The following is a 27,585-nucleotide window of genomic DNA, read 5'->3' as shown; positions in this document are numbered from 1 at the left end:
TTGAAGAGTTTCAGTCAGGTTTTAGAATTCATCATAGTACAGAAACAGCATTAGTGAAGGTTACAAATGATCTTCTTATGGCCTCGGACAGTGGACTCATCTCTGTGCTTGTTCTGTTAGACCTCAGTGCTGCTTTTGATACTGTTGACCATAAATTTTATTACAGAGATTAGAGCATGCCATAGGTATTAAAGGCACTGCGCTGCGGTGGTTTGAATCATATTTGTCTAATAGATTACAATTTGTTCATGTAAATGGGGAATCTTCTTCACAGACTAAAGTTAATTATGGAGTTCCACAAGGTTCTGTGCTAGGACCAATTTTATTCACTTTATACATGCTTCCCTTAGGCAGTATTATTAGACGGTATTGCTTAAATTTTCATTGTTACGCAGATGATACCCAGCTTTATCTATCCATGAAGCCAGAGGACACACACCAATTAGCTAAACTGCAGGATTGTCTTACAGACATAAAGACATGGATGACCTCTAATTTCCTGCTTTTAAACTCAGATAAAACTGAAGTTATTGTACTTGGCCCCACAAATCTTAGAAACATGGTGTCTAACCAGATCCTTACTGTGGATGGCATTACCCTGACCTCTAGTAATACTGTGAGAAATCTTGGAGTCATTTTTGATCAGGATATGTCATTCAAAGCGCATATTAAACAAATATGTAGGACTGCTTTTTTGCATTTACGCAATATCTCTAAAATCAGAAAGGTCTTGTCTCAGAGTGATGCTGAAAAACTAATTCATGCATTTATTTCCTCTAGGCTGGACTATTGTAATTCATTATTATCAGGTTGTCCTAAAAGTTCCCTAAAAAGCCTTCAGTTAATTCAAAATGCTGCAGCTAGAGTACTGACGGGGACTAGAAGGAGAGAGCATATCTCACCCATATTGGCCTCTCTTCATTGGCTTCCTGTTAATTCTAGAATAGAATTTAAAATTCTTCTTCTTACTTATAAGGTTTTGAATAATCAGGTCCCATCTTATCTTAGGGACCTCGTAGTACCATATCACCCCAATAGAGCGCTTCGCTCTCAGACTGCAGGCTTACTTGTAGTTCCTAGGGTTTGTAAGAGTAGAATGGGAGGCAGAGCCTTCAGCTTTCAGGCTCCTCTCCTGTGGAACCAGCTCCCAATTCAGATCAGGGAGACAGACACCCTCTCTACTTTTAAGATTAGGCTTAAAACTTTCCTTTTTGCTAAAGCTTATAGTTAGGGCTGGATCAGGTGACCCTGAACCATCCCTTAGTTATGCTGCTATAGACTTAGACTGCTGGGGGGTTCCCATGATGCACTGTTTCTTTCTCTTTTTGCTCTGTATGCACCACTCTGCATTTAATCATTAGTGATCGATCTCTGCTCCCCTCCACAGCATGTCTTTTTCCTGGTTCTCTCCCTCAGCCCCAACCAGTCCCAGCAGAAGACTGCCCCTCCCTGAGCCTGGTTCTGCTGGAGGTTTCTTCCTGTTAAAAGGGAGTTTTTCCTTCCCACTGTAGCCAAGTGCTTGCTCACAGGGGGTCGTTTTGACCGTTGGGGTTTTACATAATTATTGTATGGCCTTGCCTTACAATATAAAGCGCCTTGGGGCAACTGTTTGTTGTGATTTGGCGCTATATAAAAAAATTGATTGAAAATTGATTGATTGATCTGTCCGGCCGGGCTGCGGTGTGGGCTACCGCGGAGTGGAGCCGTCAGTCGCCATCTTGCTCCTCCCTCCGAGCATTCACCGCAGTGCTTCAGCAGGTATTCCATGCAGATGCAGGCATCCATGCAGGCATTCCGATGCAGCTCGGCCGCACGCACCTGTCTCAAGAGGAATGTCAATGCAGACGGGACGGCGGCCTTTGTTTTTACTGTGGCCAGTCGGGTCATGTGATTTCTTCTTGTCCAGTCAGGGGTGCATCTGCTAGGTCCCAAGCCTCCGTGCGTGTGAGTCACAGTTCAATTTCTCTCTCGGACTCTCAGAATGCCATTCCAGCTAAATTGGAATCTGATCAGGACATTAAAATGGTGCATGCTTTTGTGGACTCTGGCTCTGATGCTAATTTGATGCTATCCTCTCTCGCCAGGTCCCTGCACCTTAGATTGTTTCGCCTCTCACAACCTCTGGTGGTCAGGGCAGCAGATGGCCACAAACTCGGCCAAATCACACACACAACCCAGTCAGTCTGTCTTACTGTAAATGAGAACGATGTGGAGTCAATCAGTTTCTTTGTTCTCGATAATATGACTCACTCAGTAATTCTGGGGCATCCCTGGCTGGAACAGCACTGTCCAAACATCAAATGGGTTAATGGTACGGGGTGGAGCACTTCCTGCTCTGGGAAGTGTCTAACCCCCTCCTCGCCATGGTCGTCATCCTTACCTTCTGATTTGGCGGGGGTTCCAGATTGTTATCATGAGTTAGCTGCCGTATTTAGCAAGGCTAAAGCTAAGTCGCTCCCACCTCATCAGGCTTATGATTGTGCAATTGATTTGCTACTGGGAACCAGTCCCCGCGGGGAAAGTTCTATTCGCTGTCTGCGACTGAACGCACCACCATGCAGGAGTACATTCAAGAATCGCTTGATGCTGGTTTAATTTGGCCCTCTTCATCTCCCGCAGGTGCAGGATTTTTCTTTGTGGAGAACAAGATAACACGCTTCAGCCCTGTATTGATTAACGGGGGTTAAATGACATAACAGTCAAGAACCGTTACCCTTTACCCTTGATGTCTTCTGCTTTTGAGTCTCTAGAAGGCGCCAAAATATTTACTAAATTGGATCTACAAAACACCTATCATTTGGTCAGAATCAAACAAGGGGATGAGTGGAAGACAGCGTTTAACACTCCTACTGGTCACTACGAATATCTGGTAATGCAGTTTGGGCTTACTAATGCACCAGCCATCTTCCAGAACCTGGTAAATGATGTACTGTGGGAATACCTAAATAAATTTGTATTTGTGTACTTGGATGATATATTGATCTTCTCTCCCGACCTAGAAACACACACTGAGCATGTGCGGACTGTGTTACAAACTCTCTTACGGAACGAATTGTATGTCAAGGCAGAGAAATGTGAATTTCACAAATCCACAGTGTTGTTTTTGGGGTTTGTTATTGCTGAGGGAAAGATCCAAATAGACCCCAACAAAGTTGCAGCGGTACATGATTTGACGGTACCTTGTAGTCACAAGGACATTCAGAAATTTTTGGGCTTTGCCAGTTCTATCGTAAGTTCATCCGAAACTTTAGTTCTGTGGCCGCTCCACTCTACAGTGTGACCTTATCATTACGGGCGTTCAAGTGGACTCTGGAGTGTGACGAGGCCTTCAGAGTCCTAAAGCAACTGTTTACCGAAGCCCCCATGCTACTCTTTCCTGACCCCGCACAGCAGTTCATGGTAGAAGTCAATGCTTCGGATGTGGGTTTGGGAGCTATCCTGTCCCAGATGTGCCTGGGATGTGCAGACAGACGGTTACATCCCTGTGCTTTCCTGTCTCGCAAATTGTCATCTGCGGAGTGCAATTATAGCATCGGCGACCAGGAACTGCTAGCGGTTAAGGTGGCCTTGGAGGAGTGGCAACACTGGCTCGAAGGGGCACAAATACCGCTTTTGGTTTACACAGATCATAAGAATCTGTCTTATTTACGTACAGCCAAACATTTGAACGCTCGTCAGGCATGGTGGGCCATCTTTTACAGTCGATTTGATTTTGTTATTAATTAACGGCCTGGGTCGAAGAATGGAAAGCCTGATCAATCAATCAATCAATCAATTTTTTTTATATAGCGCCAAATCACAACAAACAGTTGCCCCAAGGCGCTTTATATTGTAAGGCAAGGCCATACAATAATTATGTAAAACCCCAACGGTCAAAACGACCCCCTGTGAGCAAGCACTTGGCTACAGTGGGAAGGAAAAACTCCCTTTTAACAGGAAGAAACCTGCAGCAGAATCAGGCTCAGGGATTATGAGGCTCAGGCTGATGAATTATCTAGGAAGTACGATAACTCCAACGCGCTGGTAGATCCAGGTAACATTTTGCCCCCTTCCTGTTTGGTTTCTACCATCACATGAGAGATTGCATCTCGTGTTAGAGCCGCTCTGGAGACGGAATCTATTCTGGCCGATTGTCCAACCAGGAAGTTGTTCGTTCTAGGTTCTCTTAGATGGGAGGTTATCGAGTGTGGTCACAGTAAGTGGTTTTTCTTGCCACCAGGGTGTTAAGAAGACTATGTTTGTGCTTCAACAATGGTTTTGGTGTCCGCATATGTTAGATGATGTTAATGAGTTTGTGAATGCCTGTCAGGTCTGTGCCATGCATAAATCCTCAACTTGCCCTCCTGCTGGTTCACTATTACCATTGTCTATTCCCAGACAACCATGGACACATATTTCATTGGATTTCGTCACTGGACTCCCTCCTTCTAAAGGACATATGGTAATATTGACTGTTGTTGATTGTCTTTCCAAAATGTGTCATTTTGTGCCTTTGCCAAAACTGCCTTCTGCCAAAGAGCTGGCTGAGATTATACTCACTCATGTATTTTGTCTCCATGGTTTTCCTCAGGACATCGTCTCAGACCGGGGTCCACAGTTTGTTTCTAGGTTCTGGAGGGAATTTTGCTGTCTCATTGGGGCCACCTCCAGTCTAACGTTCGGCTACCATCCACAGGCTAATGGTCAGACCGAACATTTGAACCAAGAGTTAGAAAAAGGTCTTCATATTCCATGTTCTAAGCACCCGTCCACCTGGTCCACACAGTTATCATGCATAGAGTTAGCACACAACAGTCTTCCATCTGCGTCCTCTGGGTTTTCACCATTTCATGTTGTCTTTGGTCACCAGCCTTCCTTGTTTCCACCTACTGTTCTACGATCCCCAGTTCTGTCTGCTCTCAGTCTAGTCATTAGGTGCCAACAAACCTGGGAGCAAGCTCGGCGAGCCCTGGGCCATTCCTCGGCTCTCTACAAAGAGGCGGCTGACTGTAGACATTTAGCGGCTCCTGTATACTCTGTTGGTCAGAAGCTTTGGTTGTCCACCCACCATTTGCCCCTCCGTGGGACTCCACGTAAACTGTCTCCCAGGTTTGTTGGTCCGTTCCCCATCACTAAGGTCATCAATCCTGTTTTGGTTCGGCTCCGGTTACCCAACTCCATGCGCATTCACCCTACTTTTCACGTCAGTCACATTAAGCCATTTAGGTCCAGCCTGTTGTGCTCTCCGGCCATTCCCCCACCCACCGCCCAGTGGGTGGATGGGGGGCCTGTTTTCTGTCCATCAGCTGCTCGATTCATGCTGTCAGGGCCGGGGGGTGCAGTATTTGGTTGACTGGGAGGGTTACGGTCCAGAGTAGCGGTTGTGGGTTCCCTCCCATTTTATACTGGACCCCGGTCTCATTCGTGATTTTCATTCGGCTAGTCCCGCTGCTCCTGGGCCCTCTGGAGTCAGACTCTTGGGGGGGGGGGGGGGGGGGGGGGTACTGTCAGGATTGGGCTTTTGTTGCTGTTCTTTTTGTCTTGGTTTGTTGGTTCTGTTATGTTTAGTCTCTTGTTGGCATTTTTCTGTTGGGTCTGTCTGTCCCTTTCTCTCTTGTCTGTCTCTGCTGATTCGTGGTGGTGGGCGTTTCCCTCACTCTCTGGTCATGCCCTCCTTATGGTTCATTCTACGCACACCTGTTCCCAATCAGCACCTCATCACCTGGGTGTATTTAAGCTCCTCTGTTCCCTTGTCATTTGCCAGATTGATGCGCCTAGTGCCTTCTCTACAGCTCTGTTTGTATTCTCGACCTGCTTGCCTCTTGTGTGTTCTGACTACCTGCCTGTGTCCTCGACCATGCCTTTGCCTGATGTTTTTGGTTTTGTTATTCTTGTTGGACTTCTTTACTGTGTACCGGACCCCATTTACTGTTTCAGTAAACTGCTTTTACCTACAGAGCTTGTTGTCTGAGTCCTGCATTTGCATCCAGCCATTCCAGTTATCCAGACCTGATAGGACCGGAGTCATTTCTGTGATTAAAAGACCGACCATTTATTTTTTTCACACCATGTTCGAACTCGCACCTGCAGCCTGACGTGCACCTGTTAAATCAAACACAAAAGGCTATGATTTGACACTTATCTGCTTTTAATCCTTCATCTGCCATCATAATAGTTTGTATTGCGCGCATGCTGATAAATAGATCAGAAAAGTCCACATCACATTTACAGCACAAAGTTGGAAAAAGGGGAAAATATACAGCTTACCTTTGATTTGGAGGTGAAGACTGTAGAAAGAAAAACTTGTTGAGGATCAAATTAGTCCAGAATAAAGGAAAATCCAGAGATGGAGAACTTTAAAATTGTCACACACGTTATTGCATGACACAGAGTTACAGAGATGCTGTTTTAAATTTTCATTTCGTTAAATGAAACATCATAAATCGTAAGTTTATATAAATTTTATAGCTAAATTTTATAGTGTTTCAATGATGAAAACAAGTGGATTTATATGCGTTCCAGTGTAGACCCCAAGGAACTGGTGGTTGGTCGTCCCCATGGTAGAGTTGGTTTCATCACTAACAGGCTCCCAGATTTAACATACAAACCATTAAGCATGGATAGTGACCACGTCCTTGGTGTACAGGTGATATGTAATGGCCAGGTGGTGTTCACCGTCCTTGGTGCATATTTCCCATTTTTTAATGATGCACATAATCAAATCGAGTTGCACATTGAAACGTTCAGTGTCGTTCAGGGAGCTATTGATGGAGTCTCCAGTCCCTTTGTTATTATGGGTGATATGAATGCTCCGCTGCCGTGTCATACTCAGTTGATGAGACACTGGTATAGACATCATCCGTTCAACACCCATAGTTATATCCTGCATGATTTTTTTTATCTGGCAATGATTTATTAGTGTCGAATTTTATGTATCCACAAAATAGTGATTATACCTATTTTAACTCGATTAGTCATTCATATATTGACCATGTTTTTATACCTTCATATTTTAGTACCAAGGTTAGGGGTTGTAGAATTTTAGATGAGCTTGATACGAATACCAGTGATCATTATCCTCTTTCTGTATGTGTCAGACTTGATGTAGAGGTTAACCATGGTGTTGTCAGTAATGCTTTGGGCAGGGTACCATCGTATCCCAGGGTAAACTGGTGTGACGCCCTGATCTGTGACCAGTACCAGCATTAAGGTCACAGACCTGGCCAGCCATGTATCGCTGATGGATGTTTCCCGTGTGATGTCACTTCATGACCCTCAGGTCACCGTCAACTCTGTGTGCGATAGACTGTGCCGCCTCATCCACAGTGCTTGCGCCAAGACCTCCGGGAAGCAGCCTCATCATTGTGGCAAATTTAAGGCCAAGAGCTGGTGGAACTGTGATTGCACCATCACCAGAGACAGGCAGAGGTTTTGGTTTCGGCTCTGGAAGTTGTGCGATAGGCCCTGTGACAGACAGGTATATTCCGCTTATAAGGCTGCCAAGAAAGCGTACCGGAATGCTTGTCAGATTGCTATGAACACTGAACTCCGTGGCCTGATGCATGAATTGAACCATCTCTATAATGGTGGTAACCTGAGGCATTTTTGGAATACAGTCCGGTGAACCTGACACAGCAACACTTCCTGTAATGATATTTCCATCATCCGGTTAGAGAACCACTTACGGGACAAGTTTCAGGCCAACGACTTGACCCACAGTGAGGTGCGAGAGCGTGCGTGCGCTAAGGTGGACGTCATGGCGACCGTGGCCAGGGACAAGGTGATCTCCACTGTAAAGCGTTGCAACGGCGACCTCAACCCTGGCTGCATTCCCGGACTGGATGACATTACCTCTGAGCACCTGAAGTATGCCCTGGACAGCCATGTTCCCACCCTCCTCAGTGGTGTGCTGATGTTATGTGTCCAGCTTCATATCGTTCCAGATGCATTTTGCTATGGATTGCTGATCCCGCTCCCGAAGAAGCCGACGCTTGACCCGTCAGACCCGGCTAACTACCGACCCATCACTGTGTTGTCCACTCTCTCGAAGGTTCTGGAGCTACACATCTTGGATATCACCAGACATTATCAGTTCAGTGATCTTCAGTTTGGGTTCACTGGAGGACACAGCACCAACATGGCAGCAGTGTTGGCGAATGACGTGGTGACGTACTACAAGTCTAGAGGATCACCGGTGTACGCTTGCTCCCTCGACGCCCAGGGCGCTTTCGATGCTGTGCCACATGAGATACTTTTTCGCAAGGCCATGGGCATCGTTCCAGATTGCTCCTGAGCTACGATGGTATCTTGGTTTAAGTCGATTAGCGTACAGATTAAGTGGAGTGAGCACTTATCGGGACCTATCAGTATTGAGAGAGGTGGTTTAATCTCACCTTTTTTGTTTAACTGTTTTTATAAAGACCTCATGGATAGATTGCCCTGTATTGTAGGAGGAATATGCATTGGTGGTGAATCATACAGTGTGTTTTGTTATGCCGACGACCTACTGGTGTGCAGTCTCACTGTGTCGGGCCTTCAAACACTAACTGATTGTGCTAATGATTATGTGTCAAGTCATGCCTTATCTTTCAACTCGGCCTAAACTGAATGTATTGTTTTGGGTGAATGCCATTTTGTACAGAAGCCCTAGTGGAATCTTGAAGGCAGTACTCTTAGTCATTGTGATGTGATACAGAATCTGGGTATTTCATTGTCTCACACTGATCCGAACGCACATGTCACACAGCGTATCAATGTGTGTCGTAAATCGTTTTACAGTGTACAGGGTACAGGTCTCAATAATTGTGTGACACATATTAAATGTGCATTGTATGTATGGAATACCGCTATCAGGCCTGTGCTGTTATATGGAATGAATACGGTTGATGTGAGCAAAAGGTCCCTGGGTGATGCTGAGAAACTACAAGGAAAGTTAGTTAAGGCAGTGGTTAGTGTACATAAATTCTGTAGAACAACCCGTTCTTAATGCAATGGGTATATCATGGTTAGAGAATTCGACTGACATTTCTAACCTTGATTTGATTAGCTCAATTTTTATGTCCACCTCACGTGCATGGCTATTTTATTTGCATTTATTGAATTTGTCTTATTTGGATTTGAACGTATCTAGTCAGAAGGGACTTTTGTCCCGTGTCTACTCTATTTGTTGTAAACGTGACAATTTTCTATGATACATTTTTGATCCTAAATATTCCTCCAGTGTCAGGTCAAATCTGAAAAGATCTAGTCATGTGTCTGATGTCCTGACAGACAGCGTTTGAATTTTATTGTCCAGCTGTGACCCTTATGACAAATGTATTCTAAATATGTTATTGATTCCATTTTAATTTTTGTCACTTATATTTACTGCTTGTTATGTGAATATTTGTTATCTTCTTCTGGAGGCAAATAAATTTTTTATTATTATTATTATTATTATTATATTTTATTTTTATTTTATTTGCACCAGTACCTGGATGTGTTGCTGTATGTGATTAAATGATTTAAAAAAAATGCTGAAAACATAAAAGGTTCATTCAGTAGTTCAACGCAGTTGGAACCAAAATGGCGCCATGTTCTGAGTTGATGCCACTCTCCACACACAGAGCAGGCTGACCCCGCCTCCTGCAGAAAGCAGGAGACCGAGAGAGACTCGTTGAAATACTGGGGACAGATGGAAACATACAAGGCAATATATAGGCCTACTGAGCACATTCACTTGCTAATGAGCTGAGCTAACTTTCCAATGGTTTGGGAACTGTTGTATGGAAGCCGAGAAGGCCACGCAACAGCAACTACATTTACGCCAATGGGGTGACACTGAAATAAAACTGAGAGAATGTCATTTTAAAAATTGCTTTGTGAGTTTTTAAATGATTTTGAATCATTAAGGATATGAATTGTTATTCTGACATACAACCCCAATTCCAATGAAGTTGGCACATTGTGTGAAATGTAAATAAAAACAGAATACAATGATTTGCAAATCCTCTTCAATGTATATTCAATTGAATACACCACAAAGACAAGATATTTAATGTTCACACTAATAAACTTTATTGTTTTTGTGTACATTTTTGCTCATTTTGAAATGGATGACTGCAACACGTTTCAAAAAAGCTGGGACAGGGGCAACAAAAGACTGGGAAAGCTGAATGCTCAGAGAACACCTGTTTGGAACATTCCACAGGTGAACAGGTTAATTGGAAACAGGTGAGTGTCATGATTGGGTGTCAAAAGAATTCTAAAGAATTGTAAATATACTTATCAATTATTAATGTCTTTGATTCTGTCTTTCATCTATCTATCTATCTATCTATCTATCTATCTATCTATCTATCTATCTATCTATCTATCTATCTATCTATCTATCTATCTATCTATATATATATATATATATATATATATATATATATATATATATATACGAGGTCTATTAGAAAAGTATCCGACCTTATTATTTTTTTCAAAAACCATATGGATTTGAATCACGTGTGATTACATCAGACATGCTTGAACCCTCGTGGGCATGCGAGAGTTTTTTTATGCCTGTCGGTTACGTCATTCGCCTGTGGGCAGTCTTTGAGTGAGGAGTGGCCCACCCTCTCGTCGTTTTTTCCATTGTTTAGGAATGGCTCAGAGACTGCTGCTTTGTTTGATAAAATTTTTTTCAAAACTGTAAGGCACAACTGAGTGGACACCATTCAATAAATTCAGCTGGTTTTCGGTAAAAATTTTAACGGCTGATGAGAGATTTTGGTCTGGTAGTGTCGCCGTAAGGACAGCCCACAGCGCCTGACGGCGATCTGCGCTTCGTGGTGGCAGTGTCTCGCCGTTTCAAGTTGAAAACTTCCACATTTCAGGCTCTGTTGACCCAGGAAGTCGTCAGAGAACAGAGAACTTTCAGAAGAAGTCGGCATGAGGAGTTTATTCGGACATTCCATTGTTAACGGACATTTTGTAATGAAAGAACGTGCGGGCAGAGTCGCATGTCGGGCCGGACCCGACCGCGGGGGGTCGCGACAGGAAAAACACCTCCGTGTTGGAAACCTTAACGGACAAGTTGGAACATGCCCAAGCTGTTAAACAATTTCTCAGTTACTCACTTGTTGAAAGCCATCAAAAGCCGCCTGAATGTTACAAATGGTTTTCAACACGGAGGTGTTTTTCCTGTCGCGGCGCACACAGATTTGCTGAGTCGTCACGGAAATGACTTGGCGAATTTGCGCGCACCTCATTCATTAAAAAATGTCCTTAAACAGTGAAATGTCCACATAAAGTCCTCATGCCGGCCTCTTCTGAATCTTCTCTGTTCTCTCACGACGTCCTGGGTGAATTAAGCCTTAAATTAGGATGTTTTCAAGTCGAAACAGGCCGACGACGGCGCCTGGAAGCGCTGCAGGACGTCCCGCTCCATGGGAAGTCCTTACACCGACAGAAACACCCCATAATCTCTCATCAGCCGTTAAACTTTTCACCGAAAACCAGCTTAATTTCTCGAATAGTGTCCACTCGGATATTCCTCACAGGTCCAGAAAAAATTTTAATAAAGCAACACGCGCCGTCTCGAGCAACGTGTGAAACAAAGGAATTCAGCCGAGAATTCGCACGAGGGTTCAAGCATGATTGGTGTAATCGCATTTCATTCAAATCCATATATTTAAAAAAAAATAAAATAAAAGGGTCGGTTTATTATCTAAGAGACCTCGTATATATATATATATATATATATATATATATATATATATATATAGATGTAGTGTGTCTATGTGATTTTGCTTGATATTACTTTCCAAGTTAACCACTGAACTACTCACACGGTAAAATGACCTTCTGCTGACTTGAGGAGTGTGAGAGCGTAAATCTTGTTTAACTGAGCACAGATGTACATTTTAATTAACAGATCAGCCTTGAGCAGGAAAGTTGCGGCTTGCACACCAGCTCAGGGCTGGTCCTGTTTTGTCTCTGTTAGAGAATAATTCCATATCTATGTGAGAACAGACTGTGAGACTCCAAGGTGTTTTGTGTTGTTTTCTGCATATGCCTGTATGCAATTTTGCTTCAATAAATGCAGGAGGTGAGTGGGCGGGCCCTTCAGAGCTGACTGGCGAGTGGTGACAAGGGGTCATGCCCGCCGGCTCTCTCCTGCGCAGGAAAGAAATTCAGCGTTTCTATTTGGTCATTCTCTGTGATAATTTGAGCTGTTTATTTTAGCAGGTTCAACTCTGACATTTCATGCTCCTTCTGAGCCAGATGCCAACAGACCTGGGAGTCGTCAGCCCGTGACGGAGGATCCCGTTACAGACCGCGGCCGGGACTACATCCCACTGGAGAGACCCTTTCCGGGAGCGGACTCCCTGACAGGTCGGCGCTGATCAGGGTGAAGGCATTCGAATTTCAGCGACAGAGACTGACCACGGGTGAGAACTGTTTTTCTTGGTACCTTGTAATGTCTTTACAGCATGTGACTGGGGAGGTCAGCGCGTAGGAAAGAGACTGCTTTCGGGTCCGGAACAGCGCGTAAAATCTGTACAGTGTCGGGTCGGTAAAACCTTCGGTGGGCGGGCCGTAAAATTCTGGGATAAACACTTTCCCTTAATATTGTCCACAGGAAATATTAAAAATGGTTGGAGTTAAAGTGTGATAACAGCGGAGTAAAAAAGACGTAACAGCTGAGGTGTGGTAACAGCGGTGTGAATCTGTATGAATGAGTGTCTGCAACTAAATTGCGGGTGGCGTGACATCTGTCTAACCAACAGACAAAAACAAAGCCACTGATCTGCGAAGTAAGTTGTGAACATTCTATTTTGCACCACACCTGTTTGGAAGCCCATTAACCTGAAAAGAAGCCTTAAGCAAGGTCACCCACCTGTCTGAGGTAGAAGCAGTGACACTTTTCAGGCTGATCGGTGACCAAGCAGTAAAAAGGAAACAACTCGTATGTCGTGTTGGCTGTGGGAACAACAACAATTACCCATTTTAGCCGTTTGTAGGGTTATCTCTTAGGGAGATCCAAAGACCCCCCTCAAATAATTCAAGCGCGGTCCTTTATCCACCTTTAAATGATGTTGGAGCTCCAGCAAGTATACCTGCTCAGCCTTCCCCACCTCCATATTCTCATCAGATAACAGATGACAGATCACCACCTGTGTTACAACACTACACTGAAGAGCCTCCTTCTCCGACCCCTCTAACAATGTTGAGGGGTGGTAAAGTCATTACCACCAGACAGCGCATCTCATGCAAACACAAGAATGTGGCTAGCCAAGTCAGCCCCTCCCCTGAGGTGTTCTGAGCCTTCCTTGTTTACATAACAGAAGTAGCTCTCCACAGGGGATCTTGGGGTCATTTGACTCTCCGTGGACTTTACAGGTAGAAGAGAAAAGCTTGGACCTCCCAGTGTTAATTTTGCAGCACCTTCTGCATGGAATCAGCTTCAGAATGAATTACAGTTGAAGAAGTTGGTCTCATTTGATTTGTTTAAAGGTTTTTTAAAGGACCTTGCAGAAAGGCAGTCTGTCCGTCACTGTTTTTAAATTGATTCAGGTTTGATCCCAGGTTTTTATGATGACGTTGTTTGATTATGTTGAGTGAAAGTGTGTCTATGTATTTATTTGTACATGTTTTTGTATTTATTTGTAACCGCATTGCTACCACTTGCCAGGACACTCTTGTAAAATAGATTTTTGATCTCAATGAGTGTTTATCCTGGTTAAATAAAGGTTTGATGATGATGATGATGATGATAAACTGTCCCCTGGATTTGATCAAAAATATGATGAAAGATTACAGAAATGCTCATCAGCCCTGCTGTCACTGTTGTACATGTTTTCTGACGGTCAGGGCACAATTGGAGTGGGAGTGCACATTCCCAAGGATGCTATGACATGTTTTGATGGATATTCTGATCCTCACATCTCCCTGGCAAAAACACCTGATGCTCCATGGTCTGATGTAGGGATATTTGTGACAAAATGTATGGCCGCAAGGGACTAGACTCTAATAAAAGATGGAGAAGAATACAGTCCCGGACTGGATGCTTAACTGGATTGTTGCAGCACATGCCGCAACTCATATGCATGGAGACCCTACACAAAGGTGAATCATATATTCACTGTCAGAAAGTGATGACAATGACTTAACCCCAAATGCCCAAATTTGGGGTTCCCAAATGCCTATGGTCTCAGGGACCTGTAGGATTGATAAAAGGAACACAACCAATTCCTATACGACCTAAAACTGAATACAGACCTTGTATGCGACAGTATCCCTTAAAACCTGATGCTGTTGAAGGTATAAAGCCTGTAATTGAGGCTTTGCTGTCTGCAGGAGTGTTGATTGAATGTCCAGACTCACCTTGCAATACACCAGTATTTCCTATGAAAACGCACCCTCCTCCATGGGATGGAGAATGGTACAAGACCTTCAGGCTGTCAATGCTGCTGTGTTCCAAAGGGCCCCATGTGTTCCAGATCCACACACACTGCTGAACTCCTTGAATCCCCAAGCCAAATGGTTTCCATTAGTAGATATAAGCAATGCATTTTTCTCTATTCCTATTCACGAAGATAGTCAATTTTGGTTTGCTTTCACATTTGAGGGGAAAAGATACACATATACCAGACTGCCCGAGGGTTTTGCTGAAAGCCCTACTTTTTTCACAAGCTATGGCTAGCAATTTTGTAAATTTATTCCACCTAATGGAAGCCAAATATTACTGTATGTTGATGATATTTTAGTAGCATCAGAGACAAAGGAGGCCTGTACTCGAGACACTTTGCTTTACTGACTTTTTTGGCTCAGAACGGTCATAAAGCCAGTAAGAATAAACTCCAGTATTGTCAGTCACAAGTAAAATATTTAGGACACAATCTCAGTGCAGGTGGCCGCACTATTCTTGAAGATAGAAAAAAAGCCATTCTGCTTGCTCCTAAACCACTTACAAAAAATACACTCAACAAAAATATAAACGCAACACTTTTGGTTTTGCTCCCATTTTGTATGAGATTAACTCAAAGATCTAAAACTTTTTCCACATACACAATATCACCATTTCCCTCAAATATTGTTCACAAACCAGTCTAAATCTGTGATAGTGAGCACTTCTCCTTTGCTGAGATAATCCATCCCACCTCACAGGTGTGCCATATCAAGATGCTGATTAGACACCATGATTAGTGCACAGGTGTGCCTTAGACTGCCCACAATAAAAGGCCACTCTGAAAGGTGCAGTTTTATCACACAACACAATGCCACAGATGTCACAAGATTTGAGGGAGCGTGCAATTGGCATGCTGACAGCAGGAATGTCAACCAGAGCTGTTGCTCGTGTATTGATGTTCATTTCTCTACCATAAGCCATCTCCAAAGGCGTTTCAGAGAATTTGGCAGTACATCCAACCAGCCTCACAACCGCTGTATAATAAATGTTATTGTGCTGTTTTGCACCTGTCTTAACGTAACCCTGAGAATTTAATTTTGTTTTAGCACTCTGGGGTCAGTCTGAACTGGGAGCGAAGAGCTGGATGTATTACACTGATAGCACGACTTTGTTTTCGTAGCCACTAACGACTGGGAGTGAAGCATGCTGGGATCATTCTGAACTGGGAGTGAAGAACTGCTTTTACTATATCTTTGAAATAACTTTCAGATGCCTGTTGATTAAAGAAATTATGTGCGCCAGGGAGGTTGAGTTGGCCACTCGCCCTCCCTTCGCGGACACACTAGAAAAGAGGGAGTAGAACCATGCTTCAACAGAGTCTGCTGCGGGTTAACGTACGAACGCCCAGCCGGTTGACAGGCGCACTCTGCTGAAGGTGTTGGCTCTCCACCTTAAAGGCGTCACGGTAAGAGAAAAATGCGCTGCAACCACTTGTGTTTGATGTAACTGCTTTTGTGGGGAATAAATATACGCCTTTTTATTCTAGCAAAATGCAGTCTGTGTGATCATTTCTGTGTGCCGATCTGACCGAACCTTGTGTTTCAAAAGATTTTTGGCGTTGTCGGCAGGATACGGTTACGCTCAGACTACACACAGAAATGTCTTGCTTTAGATTGGGAAAGAGAGATGCGGAGGTGGCATCTCAGCAGGAGTCTTGCTTTAGATTGGGAAAGAGAGATGCGGAGGTGGCATCTCAGCAGGAAGAAGTGGTCCCGGGGTGGGATGGGATCACTTTTAAGGAAATAGGCCAGCTTCTACGGCGACGTGGGGGACGCCCTGGGCCGTGGACTGGAGCGATTCCCACCGCGACTCCGCCAGTTTTATGTGAAATGTTAAAACGGGTGGAGGTTAAAGAGAAAGCTCCGTTGGGAGGTATTCATGAAATGATGTGGATTTGTGCAGAAGCCTGGAAAGAGCGGTTTTAACTTTAGATACAGTCCGCTCATCAGAATGTGCTAAATCACAAAAGGTGACAAGATTAGAACAACAAGTGAAGCAATTGGAAATTCAAGCCGAAGAAATAGACGGTGTACCAACTTCCTTCTTGGCTGAAAAATGTAAACAAAAAGGATTGAAAGTGACTTGTGTGTCAGGGATGCGCCCTGATATGTTTGAATTGGCCTCATTGTTGAAAGAAATTGTGCAGGGAGAAAAGAAAGGAGTGAAACCTAGTGCCCCTCCCCTACAGGAGGAGGAGGAGGAGGACTTTGATGATGATCTGGTGCAAATAGCTGCAGTCCGGAAAGGAAAGAAAGACAAAAAGAAGGGGAAAAATAAAAAAAGGCGTTCTTGGAGCTTTGACCCTTGCGAGGAAGATTAGGATGATGGTCAAACTCTTGTGGCCCGCCGAGAATTAAAACAATGGTTCACAAGTGATATTAGACCCCATGTGTGATTGGAAATATTTTGGAAAAAAATCAGTTCAAGTCACCTCGGCTTTAGTGGACACAGGAGCGGAGGCCTCATTGATTCATGGAAATCCAGAGAAAATGAAGGGACCTATAGTTCCCTTAACTGGATTAGGCGGACAATTGGTGTATGGAAAAAATATATCGATACCGCTTAAAATTGGAAATATGCCAATTAAAGTGTACACTGTAATAGTGACTCCAATTAATGAATGGATAATTGGCATGGATATTTTAGCTGGAATGACTTTGCATTTAGAACAGGGTAAATTTCAATTTGGGATAGCAAACATAAGAATGATCATAGTGGGAAAAGTAAAAATGAAACCTTTTCCCATTCCAGAGGCTACATGTGTGATTAATCAGAAACAATATCGTATTCCTGGAGGACAAGCAGAAATTACTGCAACCATAAAAGACTACTTGGAGGCAGGAGTTTTGAAACCAGTGACAACAAAATGGAATAATCCATTGTGGCCAGTCCGTAAATCGGATGGTACATGGAGAATGACTGTAGACTTTAGAGGTCTAAATAAACATACACCGGCTTTGACTTCAGCTGTACCTGATGCTGTGAGTATAATTGAACGAGTGCAACATCATAGTGGTACGTGGTATGCTGTTATAGATTTGGCCAATGCATTCTTTACCATACCAATCCCAGAGGATAGGATGGAACAGTTTGCATTTACGTGGGAAGGACGGCAATATACATTCACAAGATTGCCACAAGGATATTTACGCAGTCCCACTATTTGTCATAGAGTGGTGGCGGAGCATTTGGAACAGTTCCAGGTTCCAATGAGAATGATGATATCACATTACATTGATGACATTATGCTTCAAGAAGATACAGAAGCAGAAGTAGTGGAATATCTACCGAAATTAGTGACTCATATGAAATCATTTGGCTGGGAAATTAATCCAACAAAGATTCAGGGACCAGCTCAAACAGTGAAATTCTTAGGAATAGTTTGGAATAAAGGAGAGAGGGAAATCACACAAAAAGCTAAAGAGAGAATAGCTAACTTTCCAGTACCTCACAGTAAGACAGATGCACAACGATATATTGGTTTATTTGGATTTTGGAGACATCATATTCCACATTTAGGACAGATTTTGCAGCCTTTATATCGATGCACTAGAAAAAAAGAAGAGTTTGTATGGGGAGAGGAACAACAATGCTCATTTGATATGGCAAAGGAAGCCATACAACAAGCTGTGTCCTTAGGAAAAATGCAATCAGGACCAGTAGAACTTCAAGTGTCTGCTCTAAATGATTATGCTAATTGGAGCTTATGGCAAAAACAAAACAGGATACGAAAACCTTTAGGATTCTGGTCGAGAAAACTCCCGGACGCAGGTATGCGTTATACACCTTTTGAAAAACAGCTTTTAGCATGCTATTGGGCGTTGATTGAAACTGAATCACAAACGGTGGGACATGAAGTAATGATGAGGACACAGATACCTATTCTCTCATGGGTGATGAGTAATCCCACCACTCACCGAATAGGGACAGCTCAGGAGGCTAGTGTGATAAAATGGAAATGGTATGTGTCAGAGCGTGTAAAACCAGGTGAAAAAGGGGCGTCATTGCTGCATGAACAAGTAGCTGATGCTCCTGAGGAAGATGAGGAACCTTTTGAAGTTCAACCATTGGAGGAATCTCCTGTTAAAGCAGGAAAAAGGTGGGATGATTTGTCAGATGATGAGAAAAGTCGAGCATGGTTCACTGATGGTTCCTGTCAATATCAAGCAGGAAAAAGGCGATGGAAAGCAGGAGCTTTTAATCCACAATTAGGTCAGTCTCTGGAAGAATTAGGAGAAGGAAAAAGCAGTCAGTGGGCGGAGTTGAAGGCCGTGCATATGGTGGTCATGCAGGGAGGACCACAGGGCCTCCATATTTATACAGATTCATGATCAGTGACCCAAGGACTACTTACCTGGATGCCTACATGGCATGCCACTAATTGGAAAATACATTCTAAAGAAGTTTGGGGAAGAGAATTGTGGGAAGACATTTGGGAAAAGGCTAAAACAATTCCTATTACTGTGATGCATGTAGATGCACACACTAATGGACAAGACTCAGAAGCTTTATATAATAAAGCTGCAGATCAATTAGTAAAAGTAATGATTGAATTAAGACAATCCAGCCCAGGATTGGCTAGATGGACTCATGTCAAAGCAGGACATTGGGGGGTTCAAGGTACCCTAAAATGGGCCAGAGATCGAGGTATTGATCTAAAATTGGATGATGTGAAAACAGCAATCACTGAGTGTGAACAATGTCAACACCACCGGAAGGGTGTACCTCAACATTTGCATGGGCAGTTAAATCGTGGAAAAAGTCCTGGTCAAATTTGGCAGTTAGATTTTATTGGACCACTGCCCATGTCTAAGGGATGTAGACATGCATGCACTGCTGTAGATACATTTTCTGGGGTCTTGGTAGTGCATCCATGTAAATTTGCAAATCAAATGGCCACACTTAAGTGTTTAAAAATAATACAGCAGTATTATGGTTTGCCAGTACAGATTCAAACTGATAATGGCACTCACTTTACAGGAAATAAAGTGAAAGAGTGGGCCAAAGAACATCATGTTGAATGGATTTATCATATTCCCTATTACCCGCAAGCGGCGGGGTTAATAGAGCGAATGAACGGGCTTCTTAAAGAGACCCTACGGAAGCTGTCAAAAGATCGCACTATGCGACAATGGAAACAGGATTTGACCACTGCTGTGGATCAGCTGAACAATCGACCTTTAGGGTCGGGATCCACACCCTTGATAAGAATGATTTCAGGAGAAATGATAGAGCATACTACAGAAAGCATCAAAATGTGGAAAATTGATCCACAAGCGGAACTACCTGTCAGAGCAACTCCAGGCTCAGCAGGACTAGACTTAAGAACATTGACTACTGTCACATTGGTACCTGACCAAATTCAAGTGGTAAAAACAGGACTAGGCCTACAGTGTCCGAAGGGCACATATGGGCATGTCCTGCCACGTAGTGGTCTATCACTCAAAGGGCTAACTATTCAAGCCGGAGTGATAGATGCAGATTATCAAGGTGAGATTGGAGTGGTTTGTAGATTGTTTGGAGAACAACCCCTGATATTGAACAAAGGGGACAAAATTGCTCAATTAATCATTAAACCTTGTGAAATGGGGTTGGTACAGGCCTCAGATCAAGCAGGTGCCAAAGTTTGGGTGAAACAACCTAACGGACCGCCTAAGGCGGCAGAAATTATAGCTCAAGGGAATGATGCAACTGTTAGTATACTCTATCAGGGTGAAGAAAAATGGGTAAATGTGCCTGTATCAAAGTGTTATGTAAGAGAAGACTAATCGTTGTCATTCTACCCGTAGTTACACTTGTGTTGTCTAGGCTCGGATTGATGCCCTGCTGGGAGTTGCTGATCGGGCGATCGAGGACCACAAGAGGCGGGCGTCGCTATGGCAACCAGTGGAAGCCCCGGGATTGGAGGTGTCGGCTGCTGGGTCATACTCCTCCTTGTAGGTGGTGCCATGGTCTCCGGTTGTTGGGGAATGACGGAAGGACATCAAGTGAGAGAAGTCCAACCACGAGTGGAGCTCGTCTGGAGAAATCTCACTAAAACAAGTCAACAGGACAATTTTACTTGTGCCACAAGCAACAGTGAAGACAAAGGTATATTGGCAAGTTACCTTTCCAAAAATTCCAATTTGCAGAAGACGTCGAAGGGCGTGGTATGACACTCTATTAGGAGGAACAGGAACTGTCCTGGGGGTGTCGAATACAGTAGATAATGAGGTAACCAGAACAATGTTATCAAACACTGGGAAATACTCGTCCCAAGTAGTTCATCAGGTTGGAGAGTGGATGCCCACAGCATTGGTAGGACTAATTTGTGGCAAAAGAATTTCAAATGGCAATTGGCATTCAGCGAATAGTTACTACAGGGAACTATCATGATTGGAGAAGGATTTGGAACATTAGCAACACCTTATGGTTAAAGCTACATCCAGAATATACACAATGTAATGAAACAGTATGTACTGGGTATTGGACCCAGTACAATGTGACACAACCAAAGGTTGTTTGTAAATATCAAGTGTTACCTGTGATAACGACTAATGGCTATTGGTTCTTGCATATGGATGGAGAGTGGTTAGAACCAAAAACTAATACGACTTTTGATACCAAAATGTGTGACAAAACAGATAAAGGTATGGCCTGTGTGCTGCAAACGGGATATGCCAATCCATGTCTAACCGACTCAGAGGTTGTACTTTGTGACTGGACTAGGGAAACACCAAGAGAAATGTTGTGGCAGATCGGCCCACATACTCTGTGTGTTGCAACAATGAAAAATAATTCACAAGTACCTTCGGTTCCGTTTACTGGCTGCCTGAACAATGTGCACTTATGGCATTGGGGAGACCGGACGTATCGTTTGACTAATTATTCTGTATCAAGTCGGCTGACTTCGGTACAATGGGATGTATTGCATTCCCCATGGAGTCTTTCCCTGGAGCGTTTCAATGCGCATTGGAACAATCTACGGAAATTCAGCAATTAATAGAGTCACATACGTCCAACATCTCCAGTCTCATGGTGTCTACATTGATAGCTAGTGACCGGGTAAAACATGTGGCAAAATTAGTACAGCAAGCATCAGCACATCATTGGTGGGATATCTTTTCAGGGATGTCTGTCACTGCCAGGAGTACCTTAGTGCCACCTTTGATACTATTAATTATAGCAATATGTGTGATGACTTTTTGTAACACTTTTACATGTATCTATGTTATACGTTTAAGGCGAGAGGTGGAATGGGTAATATTTCAACGAATGCGATGAAACTGACACTGTTAATTCATGATCCTTTTGGAGTAAACCAATATAATGTTACATTAGACCCCACAACATCGGGTTTTGTATATGAGTATATTGTTTGGGACAGGTATAATCACGACTATATTACTCAAAATTTTGTTTGTGAATCACTAGAAGAAATGTGGGAAATGCTATGGCAGGACATAATCGTTGGAATAGGCTGGAGCCCAGCCTTACCTGAATCTGTTGCTGGTTACATAAATTGACTGGTGCAAAACACCAAGAGTGGAATGTATAATAAATGTTATTGTGCTGTTTTGCACCTGTCTTAACGTAACCCTGAGAATTTAATTTTGTTTTAGCACTCTGGGGTCAGTCTGAACTGGGAGCGAAGAGCTGGATGTACTACACTGATAGCACGACTTTGTTTTCGTAGCCACTAACGACTGGGAGTGAAGCATGCTGGGATCATTCTGAACTGGGAGTGAAGAACTGCTTTTACTATATCTTTGAAATAACTTTCAGATGCCTGTTGATTAAAGAAATTATGTGCGCCAGGGAGGTTGAGTTGGCCACTCGCCCTCCCTTCGCGGACACACTAGAAAAGAGGGAGTAGAACCATGCTTCAACAGAGTCTGCTGCGGGTTAACGTACGAACGCCCAGCCGGTTGACAGGCGCACTCTGCTGAAGGTGTTGGCTCTCCACCTTAAAGGCGTCACGGTAAGAGAAAAATGCGCTGCAACCACTTGTGTTTGATGTAACTGCTTTTGTGGGGAATAAATATACGCCTTTTTATTCTAGCAAAATGCAGTCTGTGTGATCATTTCTGTGTGCCGATCTGACCGAACCTTGTGTTTCAAAACAACCGCAGACCACATGTAACCACACCAGCCCAGGACCTCCACATCCAGCATGTTCACCTCCAAGATCGTCTGAGACCAGCCACTCGGACAGCTGCTGAAACAATCGGTTTGCATAACCAAAGAATTTCTGCACAAACTGTCAGAAACCATCTCAGGGAAGCTCATCTGCATGCTCGTCGTCCTCATCGGGGTCTCGACCTGACTCCAGTTCGTCGTCTTAACCGACTTGAGTGGGCAAATGCTCACATTCGCTGGCGTTTGGCACGTTGGAGAGGTGTTCTCTTCACGGATGAATCCCGGTTCACACTGTCCAGGGCAGATGGCAGACAGCGTGTGTGGCGTCGTGTGGGTGAGCGATTTTCTGATGTCAATGTTGTGGATCGAGTGGCCCATGGTGGCGGTGGGGTTATGGTATGGGCAGGCGTCTGTTATGGACGAAGAACACAGGTGCATTTTATTGATGGCATTTTGAATGCACAGAGATACCGTGACGAGATCCTGAGGCCCATTGTTGTGCCATACATCCAAGAACATCACCTCATGTTGCAGCAGGATAATGCACGGCCCCATGTTTCAAGGATCTGTACACAATTCTTGGAAGCTGAAAATGTCCCAGTTCTTGCATGGCTGGCATACTCACCGGACATGTCACCCATTGAGCATGTTTGGGATGCTCTGGACCGGCGTATACGACAGCGTGTACCAGTTCCTGCCAATATCCAGCAACTTCGCACAGCCATTGAAGAGGAGTGGACCAACATTCCACAGGCCACAATTGACAACCTGATCAACTCTATGCGAAGGAGATGTGTTGCACTGTATGAGGCAAATGGTGGTCACACCAGATACTGACTGGTATCCCCCCCCAATAAAACAAAACTGCACCTTTCAGAGTGGCCTTTTATTGTGGGCAGTCTAAGGCACACCTGTGCACTAATCATGGTGTTTAATCAGCATCTTGATATGGCACACCTGTGAGGTGGGATGGATTATCTCAGCAAAGGAGAAGTGCTCACTATCACAGATTTAGACTGGTTTGTGAATAATATTTGAGGGAAATGGTGATATTGTGTATGTGGAAAAAGTTTTAGATCTTTGAGTTCATCTCATACAAAATGGGAGCAAAACCAAAAGTGTTGCATTTATATTTTTGTTGAGTGTAGATGATGGCTTTCTTGGGCCTTACCAACTACTGCAGACAGTGGATACCAAATTTTGCGGAAATAACAGGGCCCCTGTCAAACATGATTTATAGGGAAAATCTTCCCACGTCAGCTGTTCTGACATGGACGGAACAGACTGAACAAGCTTTTTGTGATGTTAAAAAGGCCTTAACCTCTACCACAACACTGGCCTTGCCAGACTATAGCAAACCTTTTGTTTAGATGGTCAATTGTAAAGGTGACTTTATGACATCAGTGCTCACACAGCAACATGGCAGTAAACTATGACTGGTGGCTTTTTACTTCACCAGATTGGACCCTGTGGCTAGAGCTCTACCACCTTGTGCCCATGCAGTGGTCGCTGTTTCTCTGGCTGTGTAAGCCTCTGCCGGAGTAGTTTTGTTTCATTCACTGACATTGAAAGTGCCACATGCTGTGTGTGCACTTCTGTTACAAACAAATATGACTTTCCTCAGAATCAGAATCAGAATCAGAATCGCCTTTATTGTCATTGTAATTTGCATTGCAATGACATTTGAGTGCAACTCCAAAAGGTGCTTTTCCAAGGTGCGAGTAATTTTTAGCCAAATAAAAGATAATAAAATTTAACAATAAATTATTCAAAGTATATGTACAACTAAATAAAATAAAATGTGGACCAATTTAAATGTAAAACGAGAATTATATACAACTGTGGGATAATATTGCACGGGAAATATTGCACATGGTTTACAGATATTGCACAAAAAACTTGAAAAGTGCAGATTAAAGTGGCAGGTTGTTAGCCAAACACCACGCTGTCAATCGATTGACCTCATCTCTGTAATCAGACTCATCCCCGCTGAGATGAGCCCAACCACGGTGGTATCATCTGCAAACTTTATGATGGTGTTTGTGGGATGGGTCAGAGAGCAGTCGTGCGTGTAAAAGGGTGAACAGGAAGGCTGAGCTGAAGTCCAGGAAGAGCATCCTCACATAGCTCCCCTGGTGCTCCAGGTGGCTCAGCGCAGTGTGGAGCGCTGTGGTGATGGCGTCCTCAGTGGAGCGGTTTGCCCTGTAGGCAAACTGGTGGGGGTCCAGAGTGGGAGGCAAACCAGTCTTTCAAAAGCACAGGCGTAAGTGCAACAGACTTGTAGTCATTTATGCTCTCCATTGCTGACTTCTTTGGGACTGGGATGATGGTGGAAGATTTGAGGCAGCGACAGGGACAGGTTAAAGATGCTGGTTGAAAACTCCACCCATGTTGGTCAGCACACGCTTTGAGTACCTTGCCAGGTACACCATCGGAGCCGGCCGCTTTCCTTGGGTTCACCGCCTTCAGCACACATCTCACTTTGTGTTCCTGAAGTGTTAGCGTGCTAGTGCTGGAGGGTGGTGGGTGTGGAGTTGCTGCTGGTCTGTCTGCTTCGAAGCGGGCAAAGAAGCAGTGTCAGACCTAGCATTTCCTGGTTTTCTGCTTCTGTAGTTGGTTATATGATTTATTCCCTGCCACATCCTTCTGGGGTCATTGACAGCGAAGTGGTCCTCTATCTTTTTCTTGTAGGCAGCCTTGGCCTCTCTGATGCCTCTTTTCAGATCGGACCTGGCCGCGCTGTACAGGGCCCTGTCCCCTGATTTAAAGGCGGTGTTGCGGCTTTTTAATAGGGACTGGACTATGCTGTTCATCCAGGGCTTCTGGTTTGGAAAAACCCTGACCCTTTTGTGGACAGTACAGTGTCCACACAGTTCTTAATGTAAGAGAGTACGGTGTCAGTGTACTCCTGCAGGTTGTGGCTGGAAAATAAATCCCATACAGTTCATGAGAAGCAGTCCTGTAGCTGGGAGAGCGCTCCCTCAGGCCAGGTTTAGATAGTCTTTCATTGTGGCATTGTTCGCCTCAGCAGGGGGTGTAGGTGGGGGTGAGGGACAGTCAGAGATGGTCTGATCCAGCGAGATGGGGGAGGGGAGTGACTTTGTACGCATGTTTTATGTTTGAGTAAACATGGTCCAAAGTATTTTCCCCTCTGGTGGCACACTTCACGTACTGGATGAACTTAGGGAGCACAGTCTTTAAACATGCTTGGTTGAAGTCATCAGGAACAATAAAAATGCCATCCGGGTGGGCCAGCTGCTGTTTATTTACACAGGCAAGGAAGAGGCTAAGGGCCGTGCTAACGTTAGAATCGGGTGGGATGTAAAGAGCAAACAATGACTACTGTGAACTCCCTTGGGAGATAAAAAGGTCTGCACGAGACTGCCAGCACCTCTAAATCAGGAGAGTCAATGATCCTGCTGCTATAGCACCACTCGCAGTTCACATAAACACAGAGCCCCCCCCCCCCACTCTTACCCGAATCACTGGTTCTGTCCTGCCAGTGTAGCGTGCAGTCTGCTAGCTCGACTGCAGCGTTGGGGATCAGTGGGTGAAGCCACGTCTCCGTGATGAAAATAACGCAGTTCTGCACAAAGCTGTTCCTCTCCCCAGCAAGACATTTGTTATGTATGACTACCTTGTTGTCCCAACCACATCTTACTGTGTAAAGATGTTCTGTTTTAAATCCAGCCACACTTCTCCCTGTTGAGGGTGAAGGTGAGCCACATGACTGGCTAACAAGATACCAGACTCTCCTGTTTCTGTGCAGGACCCTGAGAATCCGATCCAGATTGGCGATTGGGTGCTGATAAAGACCATTAAGAGAAATAAATGATCATCTCCGAAGTGGGAGGGTCCATTCCAAGTGCTGCTAACCACCCCCACTGCAGTGAAAATTGCAGAGAGGTCATCTTGGGTGCATCTATCCCACTTCAAAAGACAAAGATATCTGAAAGATACTGAACTGGACAAAAGACGATGTGTAACAGTGTCAGCTGACAGCCTATATGAGTCCAGCAACGGCTGGAAGTGCGTCTGACAACTAAGAGAGGGTGACCAGAGATCAGAGAACAAAGATAAAGATAAAGTTGAACCAGATAAGACACTCAAGCTCATCCAAGGTCCTGAAGCAGAAGAGAAACCAGCTAAAACTGAGGAAATTCCTGACAACACAAGCCAGGATAAGAAGCAGATGGACTACTGCTTGAAATAGAGCAAAGAAGCAGACGGAGACCAGACCAGGAAAAGCACCAGATGACCCTCATTCTTTGAGAACAGGAAACGAGAAAATCCTGGTACATTCCTGTGTACCTGTGTTTAAGTAACATCAAGAACAGGAAACGGGACACTGTACATAACACATTATTGTACTTACAACTGCAGCATGCTTTACACATACTGATATAGTACAGATTCGTGTATCACATCCGAAGGAATAACAACATAAAAAGAGTTCCTGATTCCTTCAGTCCCGAAGTCCAGAATTGCTGAACTGAAATCCTGAAGTGCCACCAGAGAAAGAAGGCATCTACTCTCCGAGCATAGAACTACAAAAAAAGAGAGAAGGACAGATATATTATTGCTATAACTGTAGCATCTGCTGTGTGGTGGTATGATAAAATATATGAACCACGGGACAATTCGGACCAGAAGCAAGTGAAGCTGTGATCGAGTTTTGAGTGGATGTGGATACACCACGTAACCCATATCAGATGAACATGTGGTACAGATATGCTACGTTTTTGGCTAACGAGGTAAATTTGAACAACTGTTATGTGTGTTCTCTGATGCCTGTTTCTGCAGCATGCCCACGCATAAGACCACTGCCGCTCCTAAATGTCAGCCTTTTGTTTCCACATGTGGTAGCATCAGCAGTTCACTGACATACAGGCTCTTATATAACCACCAAGGCACCAAAAAACACATCATTTAAAAATTTCTTGACTGCAGAAGGGTCACTCCATACACCTATGCACACTAATCTTTTCCTTGATCCCAGAGCTCGACTCACCTGTTATGCAAACAACCAGCCTTTGTTTTCTGGCCCA

General features: G+C 44.1%; 1 protein-coding gene across 1 annotated transcript in view; it reads right to left on the bottom strand.

Annotated features, from left to right (window-relative positions):
- The window catches only part of slc23a1 (solute carrier family 23 member 1), a 417,619-nt gene that overhangs the window by 31,308 nt on the left and 358,726 nt on the right, over positions 1–27,585 (bottom strand). The gene's annotated exons all lie outside the window — the stretch shown is intronic.

This window comes from Thalassophryne amazonica, chromosome 9, assembly GCF_902500255.1.
Source record: "Thalassophryne amazonica chromosome 9, fThaAma1.1, whole genome shotgun sequence".
NCBI lineage: Eukaryota > Metazoa > Chordata > Actinopteri > Batrachoidiformes > Batrachoididae > Thalassophryne > Thalassophryne amazonica.
This window is presented reverse-complemented; position numbering and strand designations above follow the sequence as displayed.